Source organism: Nannobrachium achirus (assembly GCF_963921795.1).
Source record: "Nannobrachium achirus genome assembly, chromosome: 21".
NCBI classification, from domain to species: Eukaryota; Metazoa; Chordata; class Actinopteri; order Myctophiformes; family Myctophidae; genus Nannobrachium; species Nannobrachium achirus.
Window position 1 is genome coordinate 4,501,156 of NC_137828.1, and position 20,623 is coordinate 4,521,778.

A 20,623-nucleotide genomic window follows, 5' to 3' on the forward strand; every position below is an offset into this window, starting at 1 on the left:
CAGAAATGATAAATACAAAACAAACGGTTTTGGACATACAAGGTTTCCACCCGACAACGATGATTCGCTTATCTCTGAGAGTGTACAAAATGGAACCTTATGGGTCCATTTGGTTCCATGTGTACACTCTCAGAGTTACAGACCAGTTATGTTTCTGGTAACATTGGCAAAAGTTTAACCCATTTAGGCCTAGAATTATTGAATGCTTTAACCAGTGAAAAATAGCAGATATACAAGCTCACAGCGTGGCACCGAGTGCCGCGCTACGAGCTTGTAGATCTGCTATTTTTGAAAAAGTTGTGAAAATGTGTGCAAGTCTTTGAATATATGTATTTTCAAAGCGAACGTTTGTAACTCAAATTTAGCTTCTGGGGGGTCCCTGGAACTAAATATTTTGAGATGGGGGTCCGTGGCCAAATACATATAATTTTGGGGGTCCTTCACATGAAAAGGTTTGAGAACCACTGACATAGTAGTCTCTCAAGAACAGACTAACTGAGCTCCAGTTAAATGAAAAGGACCTTTTCCTTGACGATGGCTGGCCAGATTGCTGACATAGAAACATAGGTTTTTTTCCAAAAGCCTTAGAAGGATTCAAAAGACACTTATAGAATCGGGTCAAAATTCTAATTTTCAAGATTTTTCAAAAATAGCAGATCTACAAGCTCGCAGCACGGCACTTGGTGCCGCGCTGTGAGCTTGTATATCTGCTATTTTCTTATATTTAAAGCATAAAATATTGCGTCATAATGTGTTCAGGCCTAAATGGGTTTAATTTGGACATAAACATCCACCCCAGGCCAGCATGGTGATGACCCCTGGTTGAGCAGGGAAGCAGGATGCATGCTCCTCCAATTAGAAGCAGTTGATCTGGTATGTCTTCACTTCAGTGCGGTCCGGTCTTCATTTGCTTTTTAAACTGCTTCTCCTGCTCACAGGCTCGGCTGCAGGATGAAATGACTGAGGGGGCACATCTCATTTTTATATATTAAAACAATATATATTTTGTTGCTGTCAAGTGGAAACCTTCTATGTCCAATACCTTTGGTTTTGTATTTATCATTTTGAAAGCGATTTAAACTAGTGAAAATAGCCGATCTACAAGCACACAACGCCTCACATCCCGAGGCGTTGTGTGCTTGTAGATCTGCTATTTTCACTAGTTTTGTACTATAGTCTTGGAAGATAAAGCAGGGCTTTACTTTACGATAAAACATAGAAATTTGAAACTCGGAGATACAAGGTTTCTGCCCGACACTGACGATATAAAACTTAAACTGAGGGGGCAGGATTGCAACTGAGGGTGAAAGGCCCCCTCTGGCACCCCCATGGCGCCGGGCCTGCCTGCTCACCAACAGTATACGGTATACGCTCACCAAGGTGTAGCGGGTTGTACAGGGCTTTGCACGGCTGTGTGTGGCTGATGGACATGTGAACGTAACGCACAATCCACCTGGGTGGATGGGTTCTTCAGCAAGACCAGGGTTTCCAAAAGCGGGATCCGTGGTGATGATCCATGGGTCGGAGGTTCAAATCCCAGCTCCTCCTGTGTACATGTCGAAGTGTCCTTGGGCAAGACCCTGAACACTGTCACTGACTTGCTCCCGGTGAGCTGGTTGGTGCCTTGCATGGTTTCCACCGCCACCGGTGTATGAATGTGTGTGTGAATGGGTGAATGTACTGGACATTGTAAAGTGCTTTGGATAATAGCGCTATATAAATGCACCATTTACCATTTAGGGTGCTTTGATGCCAATCCAGGGGTGCCTCAGAATAATTTGATAATATTTGGAATTCATCAATATCACATCACTATGCTTAGTAAAACACACCTGATTTGCACAGCACTTGATGAGTTATTTTTCCATCCACGGACAACTCTCTTCACCAAGATCTGCTATATTTGGTATGAACCTTCCCCCCAGAACTAGTCGGGGGTGTTAGGGATATTTCGCGCTAATCGGTCTAAAAGTGCAAAATTTTGCACAGATATAGCTCAGGGTATGCTCTAATGATTTAGCTAGGGCGCCCGAGTCGGTGACCTTCGGGGTCGCCACAGCGGCCAAATCAAGTTGGCCTCCCATTGAATTTCTATACAGGAGGAAAATACCCAGAAAAACATTATTTTTCTGGGTATTTAAGTAGGATCTGAGGGGTCTAACTAGGGGTTTGTCATGATGCTGAATCCATTGCAGGCATTTGTTTTGCACAAAAAACATTCCTTGGGCTAGAAATGGCCTCAGAAAACGATGCATGTATTGGTGAGCATTCATGTTAGTCGGAGGCCTTAGGGTTTTTTTTTCTCATGCTCATCAGTCTAAAAGCGCCAAATTTTGCACAGATGTAGCCCAGGGCATGCTCTAATGATTTAGCTAGGGCGCCCGAGTCGGCGACCTTCGGGGTCGCCACAGCTACAGAAAACACCCACAAAACTCTGAAAAGTGATGACTCATCACTTTTCATCACTAAACCATGGTTTTCTTGTGCCATTTGTAGCCCAAGGAATGTTTTTTTTGTGCAAAACAAATGCTTGCAATGGATTCAGCATCATGACAAACCCCTAGTTAGACCCCTCACATACTACTTAAATACCCAGAAAAAAAAATTATGGGTATTTTCCTCATGTATAGAAAGTCGATGGGAGACCGACTCTAGCGGCTGATAACATCAATTAAGCTGGGTCTCAGAAAGGGTTATCATACCAAAATGTAAACTAGAGACATGTAGGAAGTCAAAAATGTAAAAGAATTACGGTCACCTTGGGTGATACCAATTTGTGAAGATATCAGAATTGGCCCCAGGCCTAATATCTCACATTGAAGGCCTCCAGGGCCTTTCAAATGTGCCTTACTTACTGTGTTGCCATTGCACCTACAGTACCTTACAAGGACACACGATGTCGATGACACTGACACACCATTCTTCTGCTGACTGACAAATACGATCCAATAATTGCTTGCGCACAATTAACAGTCAGTAATGTAACACAGGTGCTATGTTATTCCTATGATTCCTAAAACACAGAATATGATGTTGTTATCCAAAGTGCCGTGTGGACTCTGCATGGCAGGGACGTCCTTCTCCCTAAGCCAAGCTTACAGCATACGTGAATATCTTGTATTCATCACATCCTCTCACCTTGCTACTGGAATTACATGTAGACCTATGTGGGGAGGGTAGCCTACTTGTCTCTGGCATGTATTTAGTTTTCCGGCTTCTGTGTAGCTCATTCATTGCATTGTGACGCTCGCTGGCTTTGGTGTGTGGAACTACTGTATGTTCCTCTGCACAGAAGCTGAAGCACACTGAACTCTGTACTAAGTATTGACAAGTAAAGAAAGAGTACTTGATATTCATATTCCTCCCTCCTGCATGTAGACACTAAAGTTATATGACATCTCTCCATCTCGCAGTATAGGCCTGATGTCATGTTCGTTCTGATTTGGCCAAAAGGAGGGTTGATCATTGTTTGTCATATCCTGATCGTTGTTGTTTTCTTCTCATTATTATTGCTCATCTCAGTCTTCTGGTGTTTAGTTTAGTTCAGGGTTTCTCAAAGTGGGTGCCGCCCTTGGCACCCTGAGGTGCTGTGAGTGACGCAGGTCCATGGGTGCCTCTGAATACTTTGATAATATTTGTAATATATCAATAGACTTCACTATCACATCAGTTTAACCACTTAGACCCTCTTATATATAGGGGAGCGCGGGGTAAGATGAACCACTGGGTAAGATGAACCACCCCCTTTATCTTTAAAACTATACACATGAGTTGTCATTTGACCTTAAAATAAGAACACAAACATCATTTACACCTGGCTGTGGAGTTGACATACACATGGGCATAGTGGAAAGCATTCTTTGTTCAAGTTTAAGCTGTTAAAGTTTAGTATATCACGTGGGTCAACTTCCCCTTTACTTGGATCAACTTACCCCTCACCTGGGGCAAGTTGAACCAAAATGACCACTTTGTTTTTAATAAGTCATATTGTTCTGGTCCTTTGTCATAGAGACTTACTTATAATTTCAAATGATAGCAGACATCCTGAAATATGTCTAGATGTTTTGAATTTACTGCCATCTCACGTGTTCTTGCTTCCAAGGCAACATAAGCAAAAAGTGGTTCATCTTACCAAGTTCTCCCCGACAGTAAGTTGTAAAACATGCCTGACTGTGCATTCTTCTTCAATCTACACCAAAATCTCCTCGACAAAAAAATAGCAGATCTACAAACTCACAGCTAGTGTTCCTCCCACAATAAGGATGCTGGGGTTCAAGTGGTTAACATGGAGTATAAAGTTATTTTCAATCTGTCGTAAACGGGGACGTTGCCTATACTTCTCTCAAGTTTTCCTTGTGACATAGCCTGTACTACTGTATCTTTCTTAGGGGGACAGATTTTTACATATTATTCATGTACCACAATATGACATGAATTTGAGGTATAAAAACGTGATTAAAAGATTTACAGGGGTTGACCTGTTTGAGAACCACTAGTTTTAGACAGAATAGATCAGTGTTTCTCAAACTTTAAAATGTCAAGGTCTTCCCCTTAACTCTGACAGTGTACAAATGGAACCAAATGAACCCGTCCGTTACAGGCTTGTATGGGTCAATTTAGACCCCTTAAATCAGGGGTCTTCAACGTTTTCAGGCCAAGGACCCCTTAGTTGAGAGAGTGATGAAGCAGGGACCCCCACAACTTTTTCATAGATTCCATATAGTTTCATTGTTTGACATCAGTGTATTTTGGATTCACGTAGCCTAAATTTGTGTTTTCAGATATTTAACCACTTGAACCGTCAATACTTAATAAACTTGACCTTTCACTCTGTACTTAGTCTGCTCTTTATTCCTTCTACACCAAAGCTCTTTGCTCTTTGCTCGCAGCGCGAGGCATTGTGAGCTTGTAGATCTGCTATTTTTTTTTATCTCAGAATATGGACACTAAAATAAGAGAAAAAAAAAAAAAAAGGTTTCTATCACTGAAAGATTTGGAGGCCCCCCTGGCCCTTGTAGTAACTCTGAGGACCCCCTGGGCGTCCCGGACCCCCTGTTGAAGACCCATGCCCTAAAGGTCTAAACTTAAGGAACCCACAGAGTCCCTGTAATCCACTTTGAGGACCACTGGAAAAGATGGTGGTTTGGTTTGAAGTGAGCCAGCAACGCTGCAGTGTCAGCAAAGCGTCCCTAGAGGGCGCACTAGTCCGTGTATGTGCTGCATAGTTATAACGGTTCTTCCTCCATGAGGTAATCCTCTCTCTAGTAGCATGGAGGGAAATGAAACCTATATCTGCCATGCATGGTTGAAATGTAAGAAGAACATCCAACCACAGCCAGTCTGATGGAAGCAGCAGATTAATGCACTGCTCAGTGCTCACACAGCTTTAATCCGTTTTAATTTAACTATAAGGACTGCAGCTAATTAGGCTTTAGGTATTTATTAATATAGCCTATCTACAGTTGCACTTGTTCATCAAATGATTTGATTGATTTGATTCAAATCAATCATCATCACCCCCCATCATCATCAGACAATGGATTGATTTGATACTTTATCAGAAATGTGATACTTTATTAGAAGTTGTTTGCATTGGAAAAGTAAAGGACAGTACAGTTCAGATACAAGGTCTACTAATTAAGATTTAAACCACAAGATAAGCTCAATGGCTTGTTAAAAGTGGGGTCCTTTTGTGCTCAAATCATATAAATAATACAAGTTGCGCTGTATTCTATTCATGCATGGTTTGCTGGGTTTAATTCGAGCTATTAGTCATCAGTGGGCACTTATAATATGCCCCACACCCCCAGTCTCTCTACAACACGCTGACACACTGACCCCAGGTCAGCAACGGCCGTTTCCATCAATACGAACAACCCAGTGAACGGATAACAACCGCTCCTGGATCAGACAGAGATCTCGCGGTAGCTCTGGTCCATAGCGTTAGAAGGAGTTCTGCTCTTAACGCTATGTCACCAGCCGTCCGAAAAGAGAGCAGAAAGCCTCCGCACCCTCTCTTCTGTAGTATAAATAACAACTACAGTTTCGCTACTCACCAAAACAAAGACGGGTTCATGGAGGTGAAAGCCTACTTTCCTTAGTGGCAACACTCTGAACTCCCCACCTCATGTCTAAAATACACTTTATGGACAGAGAATACAATATTCCACTGGAACGTGAAAATCTTGTCAATGGACATTTCTATTGACAAGACCTGTAGAGGGCGCTGTGGAGTAGGTCAAAATTCCGGTGAAATATCATCTTTTCTGTCCATAAAGTGAATTTCAGAGGTAAGGTGGGGGGCTCAAAGTGTTGCCACTAAGGAAAGGACGGTTTCATCTACATAAAACCATCTTTGTTTTGGTGAAGTAGCAAAACTATATTTGTTATTTTTACTACAGAAGAGAGGGTGAGCAGCTTGTCCTGCGGCGCAGCGGATGGTTAATGACATAGCGTTCAGGAGAAGTCATTCTAACGCTATGGAACCAAACACCACTTCCTGACAGAACTGTCAGCTGACTCCCTCATGACAGGAGACCAGCAGGGCCTGGAGGTGGGATTTATGGCTCTTTGCAGTGAGCCGGATCTCTGGGAGGATCCGTTCCTTTCAAAGAGCCGTTCAAAAGACTGTCTCGTTTTAGTTACCTTAGTTATTTAGTAGATTTTGATTATAATTACAAATCACTTAAACCCTATATACATTTTGGCCATGTACATTTCTGCCCTTTGAAAACAGCCGATCTACAAGCTCACAATGCGTCGCGTTGCGACGCATTGTGAGCTTGTAGATCTGCTATTTTCAAATAATTTTTCTACAATTTAATCATTGGAAATAATGGAAAACTTGTGAAATGGGACATTCTACCATTGGTATTTTTAAGTAGGCCTACATTTCGATAGGCCTATCAATACGTTTGTACTTTTACTTGTAACAGTATTTCTCCATTGATTGATACTTTTACTTAAAGGCCCGCTGACACGCCCCGAAATTATAATACAGCAGGTCACGTGGTCTCTCTGAAAACGGTCTGAAACAGTCTGAAGCTCATGTCACAGTGTAATCTGCCCCTCGCCCCCCCAACAACAGCTGACCAGTACAGTAAGTAGTCTAAGTACAGTCAATTAATTTGATTGGCTTATAAAATTGCGCATTCTCACAATGCCATCATAAACATATTAACTCATATTTTAAGATTACTTTTGAGTGACAGTACCCCTTTAGATGACAGTCCTACTAAGAATTGACTCCCCCTCCCTCACAAAAAAAAGAAAAAAGAACGGCCTCCCAACGTTCATTTCAAAGAAGAGCCGTTCAAACGACTCGATTCGTTCGCGAACGTCCCATCTTTAGCAGGGGACCCTGCGCATGCGCTGTCGCACTAGCAGCAGCAGCAGCAGCTAGCCTAGCTAGCTAGCCTGTCATCAGCAGAGAGAGAGAGAGAGAGAGAGAGATAGAGAGACATTCCACCTCTATGAGAGAGAGAGGAGAGAGAGTATCAGTAGAGCCAGAGAGGAGGAACATGGCAGCGTCCTGATGAAGCGCTAGCCCTGTTAGAACAGACACACACAGAGAGAAGCTCCATCATTCCCTCCAGCACAGGGACCACCACGGACCACACAGCCCGGCCCGGCCGCACACAGAGCAGCTAGGGCGGGCACAGGAGGCAGGGACACCCCGGTGGCAGCACTGAGAGAACCAGGTAAACCCTCCAAACCCCCGCACACAACAACAGGCGGATTCCATGTTTTGCGGATGTCCTCTTGATTGAAATCCAATAGCTAATAGATAATCACTGTACACTGTGTGTGTGTGTGTGTGTGTGTGTGTGTGTGTGTGTGTGTGTGTGTGTGTGTGTGTGTGTGGCTGGCTGCTGATGCTTCTTCCTGGCTAGTGCTGCCTGCTAGTGTAGCTGTTAGCCTGGCACACACACACACACACACACACACACACACACACACACACACACACTGTCACAACTGTACCTTTTCCTATGCAAAACTTCTAATACATGCCTCAATCAATCAAAACACACACACACACACATACACACACACACACACACACACACACACACACACACACACACACACACACACACACACACACACACACACACACACACACACAGCTATAGGCAGCCCCCCCCCCAATCCCACCCAGACTAAAGGGTCTCTGTGTGATGATGATAATGATAAGCACAATGCTGCACACATCTTGACACTGAGTACAGTGGTTAGCTTTTTAGTACCGCTTTCACACCACTCAACCCAGGTCCTTCTTGTAGTGGAAAACCTGGCACAAGTGGGCTGGTGTGGAGTGGTGTGGTGTGGTGTGGTGTGGAGTGGAGTGGTGTGGTGTGGTGTGGTGTTTGTCGGGCCATGTCAGTGGAAAAGGGGCTTTTAAAGTGGATATGTGGGACACTTTCTGGGTTCCTTTATGGGGGTCTAAATTGACCCATGCATGTCTGTAACTCTGACAGTGTAACTAATGCAGGGTCCATTTGGTTCCATTTTGTACACAGCCAGAGTTAAGGGGAGACTTTGACATTTGAGAGTTTGAGGACCACTTGTCTAGTAGTGTTGGGGTCCGAGACAGGGCCGTAGCAGCTAGGGATGTGACGATACGCCATATTATCGTTTATCGTGATAACAAACACTCGCGATAATCGTATCGTGGAGATTTAATTCATCGTGATATGGTCCTCCGCCATGCACTGGGATGAATTCACCATTTATTTGCCGAGCTGCATATCCAGTACCACTTAAATCCTGTATTGGTAAAAGGTACTTATAATATACGTACTTGATACAGTCTTTTTTCCCCTCTCTATCAAATGTCTTTGCCAAAAAATAGCAGATCTACAAGCGCCACAACGCGGTGCAAGTGAGCTTGTAGATCGGCTATTTTTTGGCAAATGTTCCGCCCCAGGATAATGGATTTTGGTTATCGCGATAACATCGTAAATCACGATTTCTTTTGTCACAATAATCGTGATATGATATTTTCATATCGCCCCATCCCTGGTAGCAGCTCTGCTGCTGCAGTTGACAGCTGTCACATCATCACATGTCAACCATGATCAAAGTGTAAACAACAACATGCATTAGTAGTGTGTTATTAACTGTATGTGTGTAGGGACTGCAGCAGCTTGTAATCTCATTGATCGTGTCATGCTGATCATGCATGCTCCTTTTCCTTCCTCTGATGGTTTATGTGAAGTCACGTGTGGAGAATGAGAGAGAGAGAGAGAGAGAGAGAGAGAGAGAGAGAGAGAGAGAGAGAGAGAGAGAGAGAGAGAGAGAGAGAGAGAGAGAGAGAGAGAGAGAGAGAGAGAGAGAGAGAGAGAGAGAGAGAGAGAGAGAGAGAGAGAGAGAGAGAGAGAGCTGAGTCCAGGGGCGTCACACCAAATTCTGGGCCCTGGGTACAAGGATTCACTGCGGGCCCCCCCATGAATGTTAACTATTGAAAAATAGCAGATATACACAAGCTCACAGCACGGCACCGAGAGCCGCGCTGCGAGCTTGTATATCTGCTATTTTTAAGAAATCGTGAAAAAGTGTGCAAGAAACCTATATTTAGTTCCAGGGACCCCCCAGAAGCAAAATTTGAGTTAGTTAAATGAATGAGTTAAATGTTCGCTTAAAAAATACATATATTCAAAGATTTTCACACATTTTCACAACTTTTCAAAAATAGCAGATCTACAAGCTCACAGCGCGGCACCGACTGCCGCGCTGTGAGCTTGTATATCTGCTATTTTTCAATAGCTAAAGTATAACATAATTAAGGCCTCTCCACCACCTTGGGCCCTAGTAACTCAGTCCCACTTTCCTACCCCTTGTGACACCCCTGGGCTGAGTCACATGACTGTTGTAACTGTCTGCGGCTGCTGCTTGAACCTTGCTTTGCTTGGCTTGCATGAAGATTTAACTTTGATAGGCTACTGTCTGTGTCTGTTGATCTACTGTCTGTCACAGGGCTGTCACGATCATGACATTTTACGTGACGATTGTTTGTCACTCAAATAATTGCGATTAATGATTTAATTGTGTTTTTGTCGTTGACGATTACATTTCTGTTTGGCTTGTAGGCTTTGAAGTTGCACATGGTAGATGTGACACATAACCTAAATATGCAAAGAAATTACTTACATATTTGACAACTTTATACTTAAAAAAGAACATTGATAGTGTAAATAGACGATCTACACGATTATTTCAAAAAATAATTGTGACAGCCCTAGTTTGCAGATATATTTATGATAGGCTACTGTCTGTAGATTTACTATGATAGGCTACTGTCTGTAGATGTATTTATGATAGGCTAGAAGGTTACCGTCTGAAGTTGAGCATTGCTTTGCTTTGCTCGCATGACCTTAGCTAAGAGAGAGATGCAGCAGGGACCCCTTAGCTGAGAGAGAGATGAAGCAGGGACCCCTTAGCTGAGAGAGAGATGAAGCAGGGACCCCTTAGCTGAGAGAGAGATGAAGCAGGGACCCCTTAGCTGTTAGAGGACTGAAGCAGGGACCCCTTAGCTGTTAGAAGACTGAAGCAGGGACCCGTTAGCCGATAGAGGACTGAAGCAGGGACCCCCACATCATATTGGATTCGTAATGTGTGTTTTCTGAAATCTAACTTAAAACCTCAATACTTTGTAAACTTGACCTTTGGCTCGGTACTTGGTTTGACCTTTTTTTCTTCCATCTACGCCAAACCTTGTGTTGTGAGCTTGTAGATCGGCTAATTTAGACTAATATTCACCCAGAATAGGAATGCACGGGTTCAAGTGGTTAATGTAAAAAAAAAAAATAATAATAATACATACAAAACTAACCCTGATGTATACAGTAGTATTCGGTGGCATAATTTCATTGTGTGTGTGTGTGTGTGTGTGTGTGTGTGTGTGTGTGTGTGTGTGTGTGTGTGTGTGTGTGTGTGTGTGTGTGTGTGTGTGTGTGTGTGTGTGTGTGTGTGTGTGTGTGTGTGTGTGTGTGTGTGGCACACATATCTATTTTATTTAGTGTTATTAAAGTCACCTTTACCCCAATCTGAGTTCCCAGAGGTTCTTTTTTTCGCCACTAGGGGGGCGAGAAGAACCTCTGGGCCAAAACTATGATATTCCTGGGCAGGAAGTTGTACCAGGCTCAGAATCTGAGCTGGGACAATACAGGAAGTAGAGCCCTGTGCAAACCTTCAAAACATTCAGAACAGAAACCAACCAAAAACACTACAACAATATGCAGCCCATGTTTCAAGGTGAATCCTACCAGACTACCTTTACCCCCAGAAAACACTGGCTCGTGTTTTCAGAAGGCTGTTGTTAACATTCATATTGGAGCAGGCAGGGTACAGAACAGATCAAATACATTGATCGTGAAGGACAGACGTTTGTACATCAATGGCAAATGTGGCAGCATTTCATCTGCTCTGCAACAAGACAGACAGACAGACAGACAGACAGACAGACAGACAGACAGACAGACAGCTGTCACTGTCACCATGAATCGCAACCTTTTACGATAATGAATGACACCGAACTACAAACCTTTGCATCAGTCGACACGGTGATTGACGGTCAATCAATCACCACTCAATCAATGATCATACCAGCTGAGCTGACTCACCTTACCTGTTAACAGCCTAAAATGTACTTACCTGGCTTTTCCTTAAACATTTGTCAAGTGGGTGGTGCTTATTTCCCACCCTAGATAGAACCAGGATTCTGCACATTGACACTTTCCTACAGTTAAAGTCAGGCGTCTGCACAGTTCCGTGCCGTTCTATTATTGTAATGCATTTGTCATACAGACGGACAGTATTGAAGCGCTTCACTTGAAGGTTTGCTACCATCCTCTTGGTAGCTCTGGTCCATAGCGTTAGTGGAGTTCTGGAGTTCTGGAGTGGAGTAGAGTAAGCTTTCAACTGTCCACTGATACCTTTGGTTTGTTGAGGGGCGAAACAGTTTTTGTTATTTTCGGACCTGACGACGGTGTTTTCCGGTTTTGCCAAGGAATACGGAGGTAGAGGAACATAGCGTTAGGGAGAACTCCACTAACGCTAATGGACCAGAGCTAATAGCCGGCCACAAACGGACATACCCATTCAGAGGAGCGATCAAAAAGATCTCCGTAAAAGTTGCTGGAGACCTTTGTCTGACGGAGACAGTTGTGTTGGCGTAAGCTGGGGTCTGTTTTGCCTCAGGCCAGGTTTGGTTATCTGGCCTTGCAGTGTTCCCATACTACTCACTCTCTCTCTTTCTCTCTCTCTCTTTCTCTCTCTCTCTCCCTCTCTCTTACTGTAAGCTCTCTCTATCATGGCGGGATGGCTCTATTGCTATTGATCTTCATGCGCGCAGTAAAGCGGGCCCCGGGCGGGAACTGGTTGGTTGAAGGACAGTCATATGACTTTAACCGAGCTCCAGGAATCTGCCTCGGGTCTTTTTTTAACAGCAGCATCGCAGTTAACACAATTAAGCCATTTAGTTTGGGAACACACATCTTGAGTCACTTTAGATCTGAACCACATCATTTTATTCAAAAAATAGCAGGTATACAAGTTCACAGCGCGGCACCGAGTGCCGCGCTGCGAGCTTGTAAAACTGCTATTTTTGAAAAATCATATATATATATGTTACAGTATGTTCAAGAAACCAGTAAAAGTTGTCAAGGAGCACTCGTTTTGACGTTCACCACACACTAATCACCACCAGATGGCGACGTCAGCCACTGCTCTGCCATTCACCAGAGTGTATATAAGAGAGTTACGTCACGCTTTGAACTCGCCGCAGACCGGAAGTGTTTACTCTTTATTTACTAGCCTAGCCTAGCCTAGCCTAGCCTAGCCTAGCCATTAGCTCCATTGTAGTCACTTGGACAGGGCGTTTAACGTGCGCTTGCCCAGGCCTTACGGCCTGGGCATAAATATAACGATTGCATTCACCACGGCTTCGTAACTCGCGCGGCGCTCCGCCGGCCGCGCGGCCCTGGCCCGCTCTTCGCGGCCACTCGCGCCTGCGGCGCTCGGGGGCGAAGAGCAGGACCAAGGTCCGCTGGCCTTCGCGCCGCTTGGGGCTTCGTGGACCCAGGGGGGCCTCGTAACTCGTTTGGGCTTCGTGGATACAGGGGGGCTTCGGTAGCCGCTCGCAGTGTCGTGGACAATAGAGCGGCGCACCGCCTGGAGTACGTTGTTGAGGCGACCGCTTGCTCCGCCCCGTGCCGCACCACGAGTGCTCCGCGTCTCGAATGTGCTGTTTCTCTAATATACTATGACATATATATTTAAAGCGAACATTTGTTACTCAAATCCTTCTTTCTCTTGATCCCTGGAACAACATATTTTGAGATGGAGGTCAAATACATCTAATTCTAGGGGTCTTCGACGTGAAAGTTGGAGAACCATTGATGTAGAAACATGGGTTTATCAGAAGACAGTTAGGACTAGGGCTGTCACGATTATGACATTTTACTTGACGATTAATTTTCACTCAAATAATTGCGATTAACGATTTAATTGTGTTTTTGTCGTTGACAATTACATTTCTGTTTGGCTTTTAGGCTTTGAAGTTGCACATGTTAGATATGACACATAACCTAAATATACAAAGAAATTACCGACATATTTGACAACTTTATACTTTATAAAGAACATTGATAGTGGAAATAGCCGATCTACAAGCTCACAACGCGTCGCGATGCGACGCGTTGTGAGCTTGTAGATCGGCTATTTCCACTATTTTTTTACTTTAAAAAATATCATTTATATGAAAAAATGTCAACATGGAAACGATTATGACGATTATGAAACATAATCGCGATTATGTCAAATAATCGCGATTAGACGATTATGTAATAATTGTGACAGCCCTAGTTAGGACTTAAAGGAGTAGTTCACCCCCAAAACGACTTTTTTTCTATTGATTACTCATGCCATGGAGAGTAGAGTTCAATAATATGTTTTGGTTTTTGTCACATTCCTAAGACAAAAATTTGATTCGAGTAAATTTACCCCCATTGATTCCCCATCCGGAATCAATGGGGGTAAATTTACTGTTATCACATTTTTAACCCTTAGCCTAACCTTAACCCACTTGAATGGAGACAGATATTTTTTATCAGTATCTTACCATCCACTTCAATGGAGACAGATATTTTTTTATCTGTTTATCTGGCCCAGTGGAAATGGGCCTCTAGAGCCCCTTTTCCACTGGCCCAACACCACACCACTCCACACCACACCACACCGCCCACTTGTGCCAGGTTTTCCACTACAAGGACCTGGGGTAGAGTGGTGTGAAAGTGGTACTAAAAAGTATCCAATCCAGAGTAGGTCTGAGCTGGGCCAAACGGGGCCAAACAATTCATAATGACTGATCACTCACTGACTTTTCATTTAGACCACCAGGATATAGTTGTAATACATGATAATAGATTCTATTATGTTATAACCACTATTATAATCTATTATAGTGTATCATAACGATCCTAGTAATACATTAATACTTTATAGTGTATTATAATCACGGTTATAATCCATTATAGTGTATTATAATTTAGGATAGTTGTAATACACATTTATATTGTATTATAATCACAGTTAAAAGGGTAAATTTCGTTTCTTACCGATAGGGGTACTTTTGTGTAATGGAAAATGTAGATATTTTTATGTGGTGCGGTGTGGTGTGGTGTGGGGTAGTGTGGTGTGATGCTAAAGCTGCAGTCGAAAAGGGGCTTAAGCAGACTTCTCAGATCTCAGGTATCTCTAAACGGGTTAACATTTCACTTTTCCTATTTTAAAACCTTTTTTGGGGTCCCACTAGCACCTTCTATCCTCACAAAGTCCCATTTCTGACCGTTGTGTCTTTCTCTGGTTTTGAGAAGGCGAAGGTTAAAAGTATCCCACGGGTTCTCAAAACAGGCTATCCAGATTTGCTGCCGATTGTGACGTCATCTGCCGATTGTGACGTGGCGCAGTTCAGGCCAAAGGTGGTACTGCAGCTGAAAATGCTCTGAGAGCCATTCAAAAATGAGAGAGGCTCTCTATTCAGGAGTGGTAATTTAGCCTCAAACCTTTTGAAAAACGTTTTTGGGACATACACAATATGACAAATACTTTTTAAATGCATGGTGTATCACCTTTAAAGCAAACTGCCTTCCCTAAGTTCTCTCCCTCCCTCCCTCCCTCCCTCCCTCCACTGCTGTTGAAGAAGAGAAACACGTGGTGTACCCATGCCATGCCAGCTGCCAGCATCTCCTATTGTGCATTCTCTCTAGTCCAGTCCAGTGCAGTCCCCGCTCCGCTCCGCTCCGCTCCACTCCACTCCGCTCCACTCCAGCTCTGGACTAATTCATTCTATTGCTCCATGAAAGCTTGTGTGTGTTGTTGGTCTTCTTCTTGATGCAATAACGTCGGATCCCAGAGATTGTTACCTTTTTTTCCCCCTCTGGCTGTGTTTATCCAGCGAAGGACATCTATCTCAACCGCATCAGATTAATGAGACACAACCACCTTCTAATTCTGACAGTTCCTCCTCCTCTGCCGATGGAGGTGGAGGAGGCGGTGTGACAGCCTGGTCTAGCGTCGGTCCTGTCATTTACACCGTTGTTGGGATTCGAGTCCTTTTTCGTCGCACATGTGCCTCCGTCTGCGTGCGGCCGGGCCAGACGACAACCACAACACCGCAACGCTCTCCCACCTTTTTCATGAGAATACCATAAGAGTCACCGGGAAAGAAACTCGTCTGGGCCGAAGGATTATGCCTTTTGATTGATTGATGGATTAGATAGATAGATAGATAGATAGATAGATACCTTTATTATCCCAAGGGGGAAATTCAGTTGTCCAGTTGTAGCAAAGCAGTATACAGTTATTTACAAAGTTACAGAGACGTAAGAAAAAAGATAGATAAGAGGGAAAAAAAGAGCAGTACAGTACCAATAAAGAGAAGGTGCATCAATAGAGGGGGCGGATAATATATAAGTATATATACATAAAGTGTCTTTATGTATCTATACATATATATTAGTGGATTGAGGTATTTATTAGAGGTTTTGGGATAGGAAAAGGTACAGTTTCATGACAGTACAGTTCACTGGTACAATGTCAACTAAAAGGAAACTCGGGTAAGGCAAAGGCTTATTTGTTATTCTTCCATTGAAATCCTTAATATCCTTATATACCTCTATAAACTATGCCTAAACGGTTAAACCTAACCTTATTCCTAACCTTAACCTCGGTGTAAAACGCTGCCAAAAACCTATAACCCAATTTTGAATCTTAAACTCAGAAAGATATGCGTAATCCTACATTTATTTCTAGGCTTGTCACGATACTGGATTTCCAACATCGACACGATATTTTGAAAAATGTTGATACTCGATACCATTCTTGATACCACACAACCCATGGCGATTTTAGTGCAAATTTTTATTTATTTATTTAAGAACAAATACAGAACTTCTTGATGTAGATGGTAGTGCACTTTTTAACGGCCTGCCTTTGATGTTTTCACATTCTAAGTACAAATAGGCCTTTAAAATAACTAGGAATAAGCCAAAGAAGGAAGGATACACATAAAGGTAACGTTGGTGTAAACCAACGAAAGGTAAAAACCGAGCATCGATATTATCGATACTATCGAAGTCATATTGAAAATCGATACTATATTCTAAATCGATACTTTTCGATAAATCGATATTTTTGACAAAACTGGTTATACTTCTTTTTTTCCTCTTATAATTTTTATCCCACGATTTTGTAACCCATTTTTCACCCAGTGCCAATTGCCTATGTAATCCTGGGCTCTGCTCTCCCTCTGCCGCGCCTGGGGAGACAACGGACTGACCTCATGCTTCCTTCAGTGCATGAGGAGTCCAAGTTGCTTCTTTTCACCTGACAGTGGAGATTTCCCTGATTTGGACGTAGCGCGTGGAAGTAACACGTTATTCCAACCAGTTCCTTTCCCCCTCCATCAGGCGCCATGGCTGGCCAGGGGTAGGCATTATTGAAAACCTATTTCTAACCTTATTCTCAGTAAAACAAACACAAGAACAGAGATCGCGGCGAGTTTCTTTCCGGGCGACTCTAGCGGCGGTTAGCGGTTAGTCTGGGATCACTTCACTTTTCGGGTTTGTAACCGGTCTGGAGCGGAAACCACAAAACGTCATGTTGTAGTACTCAAAGACTACAATTTGGCCGGAACTATCCACCGGAAACAGTTTTATTGTATATTAAATATTAAATATTCCCCTGCGCTCAAGGACATACTTTTAGGGCCTACCTAATAAACTCCTTGATGCGGAGTAGTTTTGCTTTTGAAACATTCGTTTGGTACATGCATCTTTTAGTCCAACTGTTAGCGACTGGCAAGACAACACTAGGCTACTCGAGCATTTTAATGGGGATTGGGGAAACAAACGGAGGGAACCAAATCTAAGCGACGCCGCTTCTTCTATTGGTTTCCGCGCTTTAGGCGGAAACCAAACGGCCTGTTGTGAACGAACACCAGGCTTTCCCTCAGAAAGCCTGGTAGGTGAGGTTAGTTAGCGGTTAGTGGTTAGCGGTTAGCGGTTAACCTTTGATGAACGGAGGCTTCCATCACCTGGACCTGTTCTGCTGCTCTCTCTATCGTCTTCATCTGCGGTCCGACATGGAGAGGAAGGAGAAGTGGAGTCAGTTGTTTGCTCCGGTGTCCCGGCAGAACGCTGAGTCATCATCATCAGCTTCCCCCTGTCACAGCCCAGCGGCCGGAGGCAGGGAGAGGTGGGCTGGGTTTTTACTGCTTTCAGTCTCGGGACGGGAGAGAGATTGACCCCCTGGCCCTCTGCTTTGCACTGACATGCTTTCTGTGTGTGTGTGCTGCGATCAATGCTGTCTTATATTGGCTGTTGTTTGAATGTCGAAAGTCAAAGTTTTTTTTATCATTATTTTTGCTCCATGTCTGCGTGTGTGTACAACATTCAAACAGTAGGATTGCTTATTGTCAAGGACAGAAAGATCCAACATTTTCACTGCAAAAATTTGATGTTGCAATTGAAACGTATAATGTCTTGCACTGGTGTTGCAATCCAACTTTGAGTGTTCCTGTAGCAGTTGGGTTTTGCTATGCGAACAGTGTTTCTATTCATTATTATGATCTGAACAAATGAATGGTTTACTTTATACTACTGTATTGCATGCTGGTTTTCAAAGCAAACTCTTTTGGACATAGTTGAGTGAAATGGGATCCCAGTTAATTTATTTTCCAGGTTTTGAGAAGCTGGATATCTATAACGATGATCATTCTTACATACATATTCGGCTATAGGCCCAGCCACGCACCAAGGCATAGAACTGACCCTGATTTCTTCTTCTTTTAGACCAGTGGTTCTCAACCTGTGGGTCGGGATCCCCAGGGGGGTCCCCAAATTATTTTGCGGCGTCCCCAAATGTGCAACATTGTTTTCTCACTCAACAATAAACAAACCGACATAAAGTTTAAGTGTATAGAGGGTCTCTGCACATTTCTAAAGTGACAATTTAAGGACATTTTAATACCTCTTAAAATGAAAAATTTAACATTGGCCAAATTGTCAAATATTAGAGCCAGAAATTGTGAAAATAGCAGATCTACATGCTCACAACGCCTCGCGTTGTGAGCATGTAGATCTGCTATTTTCACAATGGAACCGTGTTATACAAAATGTAATGCCTCAACTCTTAGTGCTCGTCAGGGTGGGGGGGGGGTCCCCAGTTAAAATATGATTATTTTGGGGGTCACGGCCTGAAAAGGTTGAGAACCACTGTTTTAGACTACATAACACAGCAGTACATTCTCTTCGTACAAAAATGTCATGTTCACTGCGGGTTCTTTACTTCCTCTCTGTTCGGCTGAGGAGATTGCACCGCCAAGTTTTCTGTGACACCGGGTGACACCTCGAAGTGAACCTCCCTGCTCAGGAAATGCAGAAAGAAAGAAAGAAACTCAAGTCAACCTAGAGACGGAGATGGATATTGGAATGTAGTGATACGCTAAATCCATTCAGGCTTAGGAAGCCTATACATCCTTATACCCTTCAATCTGGGAAAGCATCCGTGTCTTTTCTGTTTTGTTAAGGCCCCCCCCCAAATTGATATGAAAGTGACGGGCTGTGAGCTTGAAGATCTGCTGTTTTTGAATGGCCAACATATCCACATCTTTCCAACATCCCATCGTGCATTTCGCAGAAGGTGCAGGCAGCTTCCAGCCGAGTGTGATCTACAAGCTCACAACGGTTGCATCTGCGACGCGACGTGAGCTTTTATGTCTGCTGTTAACCGGAAGTGTCCCGCAAATAATGCTAGAGTAAATTCTCGCAGAAACAGGTGGATACATTTGTTAGTTTAAAATAAAAATGTCAAGTTTCTCAGAAAAACCTAAAATCGTCCTCGAGTCTAAATGGGTTCATGTTGGGTTTAGGTACCAGGTGTAGCAGTAGAGTGCATGCACGCACACGCACGCACGCACGCACGCACGCACGCATGCACTTGCAGGATGTTGCATACGTTAGCTGAACAGCTCCGGTTTGATGCCTTTGGGACTCTCCCTCTCTCTCAGCTGAGAGCAGTGTGTGTGTGTGTGTGTGTCTGTGACTTGTAAAATGTTGTGTGTATGTGTGAAGTGTGCTTGTGCGCATGGCAGTGTTTTGGAATGTGTGTGTGTGTGTGTGTGTGTGTAGTGTGTAGTGTATAGTGTGGTGTGTAGTGTTACCTAATCCTGGTGCTGTAACTCCAGTTCAAAGTTCTATTGTGTGACTCCTGTCCTCGCGTAAGGCTAAGGTTTGCTGCTGCTAGCATCACATGACACTCTTCCTGCTCCCCCCCCCCTTTCTTAAACCGTCCTCTTCTTCTGTCATTAAAGAATTAGTGAATGCTTTAACTATAGAAAAATAGCAGATATACAAGCTCACAGAGCGGCACCGAGTGCCGCGTTGTGAGCTTGTAGATCTGCTATTTTTGGAAAAAGTCGTGAAAACGTGTGCAAATCTTTGAATATATGTATTTTCAAAGCAAACGTTTGTAACTCAAATTTTGCTTCTGGGTGGTCCCTGGAACTAAATATTTTGAGATGCGGGTCCGTGGCCAAATAAATATAATTTTGGGGGTCCTTCACATGAAAAGGTTTGAGAACCACTGACATAGTAGTCTCTCAAGAACAGACTAACTGAGTTTCAGTTGAAGTGAAAAGGACCTTTTCTTTGACGATGGCTGGCATAGAAACAGTCAAAATTCAAATTTTCAAGATTTTTCAAAAATAGATCTACAAGCTCGGTGCCGCGCTGTGAGCTTGTATATCTGCTATTTTTTTATATTTAAAGCATAAAATATTGCGTCATAATGTGTTCAGGCCTAAATGGGTTAAGTTGTTCGCACAAAGTTGGTTGGCAAATACTGAAAAAATGCTGTTGGTGTATCAGGCCGGGAACACATTTTGCTGTTTGGGAGGGGCTTACAGTACATGTACAGTATGTAGCAACATATTTGTTTTGTAGGCTAATTTCTGATTTAGCCCTATTCTATAGGTTAGGCCTAAATGGGGTAATATACCACAGGCATTGACACTAAGGCTTGCCCACCTGCCCCGGGCAGGTAAATACAACCTTCGGGCAGG

The 20,623-nt window shown here is 43.4% G+C and overlaps 1 protein-coding gene across 2 annotated transcripts in view; it reads left to right on the forward strand.

The window, feature by feature from the left end:
• The first annotated feature begins 7,475 nt into the window (after positions 1 to 7,475).
• dnajc13 (DnaJ heat shock protein family (Hsp40) member C13) overlaps positions 7,476 to 20,623 on the forward strand; it is a 162,519-nt gene continuing 149,371 nt past the window's right edge. For both annotated transcript variants that reach the window (XM_080752196.1, XM_080752197.1), the window contains exon 1: positions 7,476 to 7,700. The gene's annotated coding sequence lies outside the window, so the exon portion shown is untranslated. The remainder of the gene's footprint in view (positions 7,701 to 20,623) is intronic.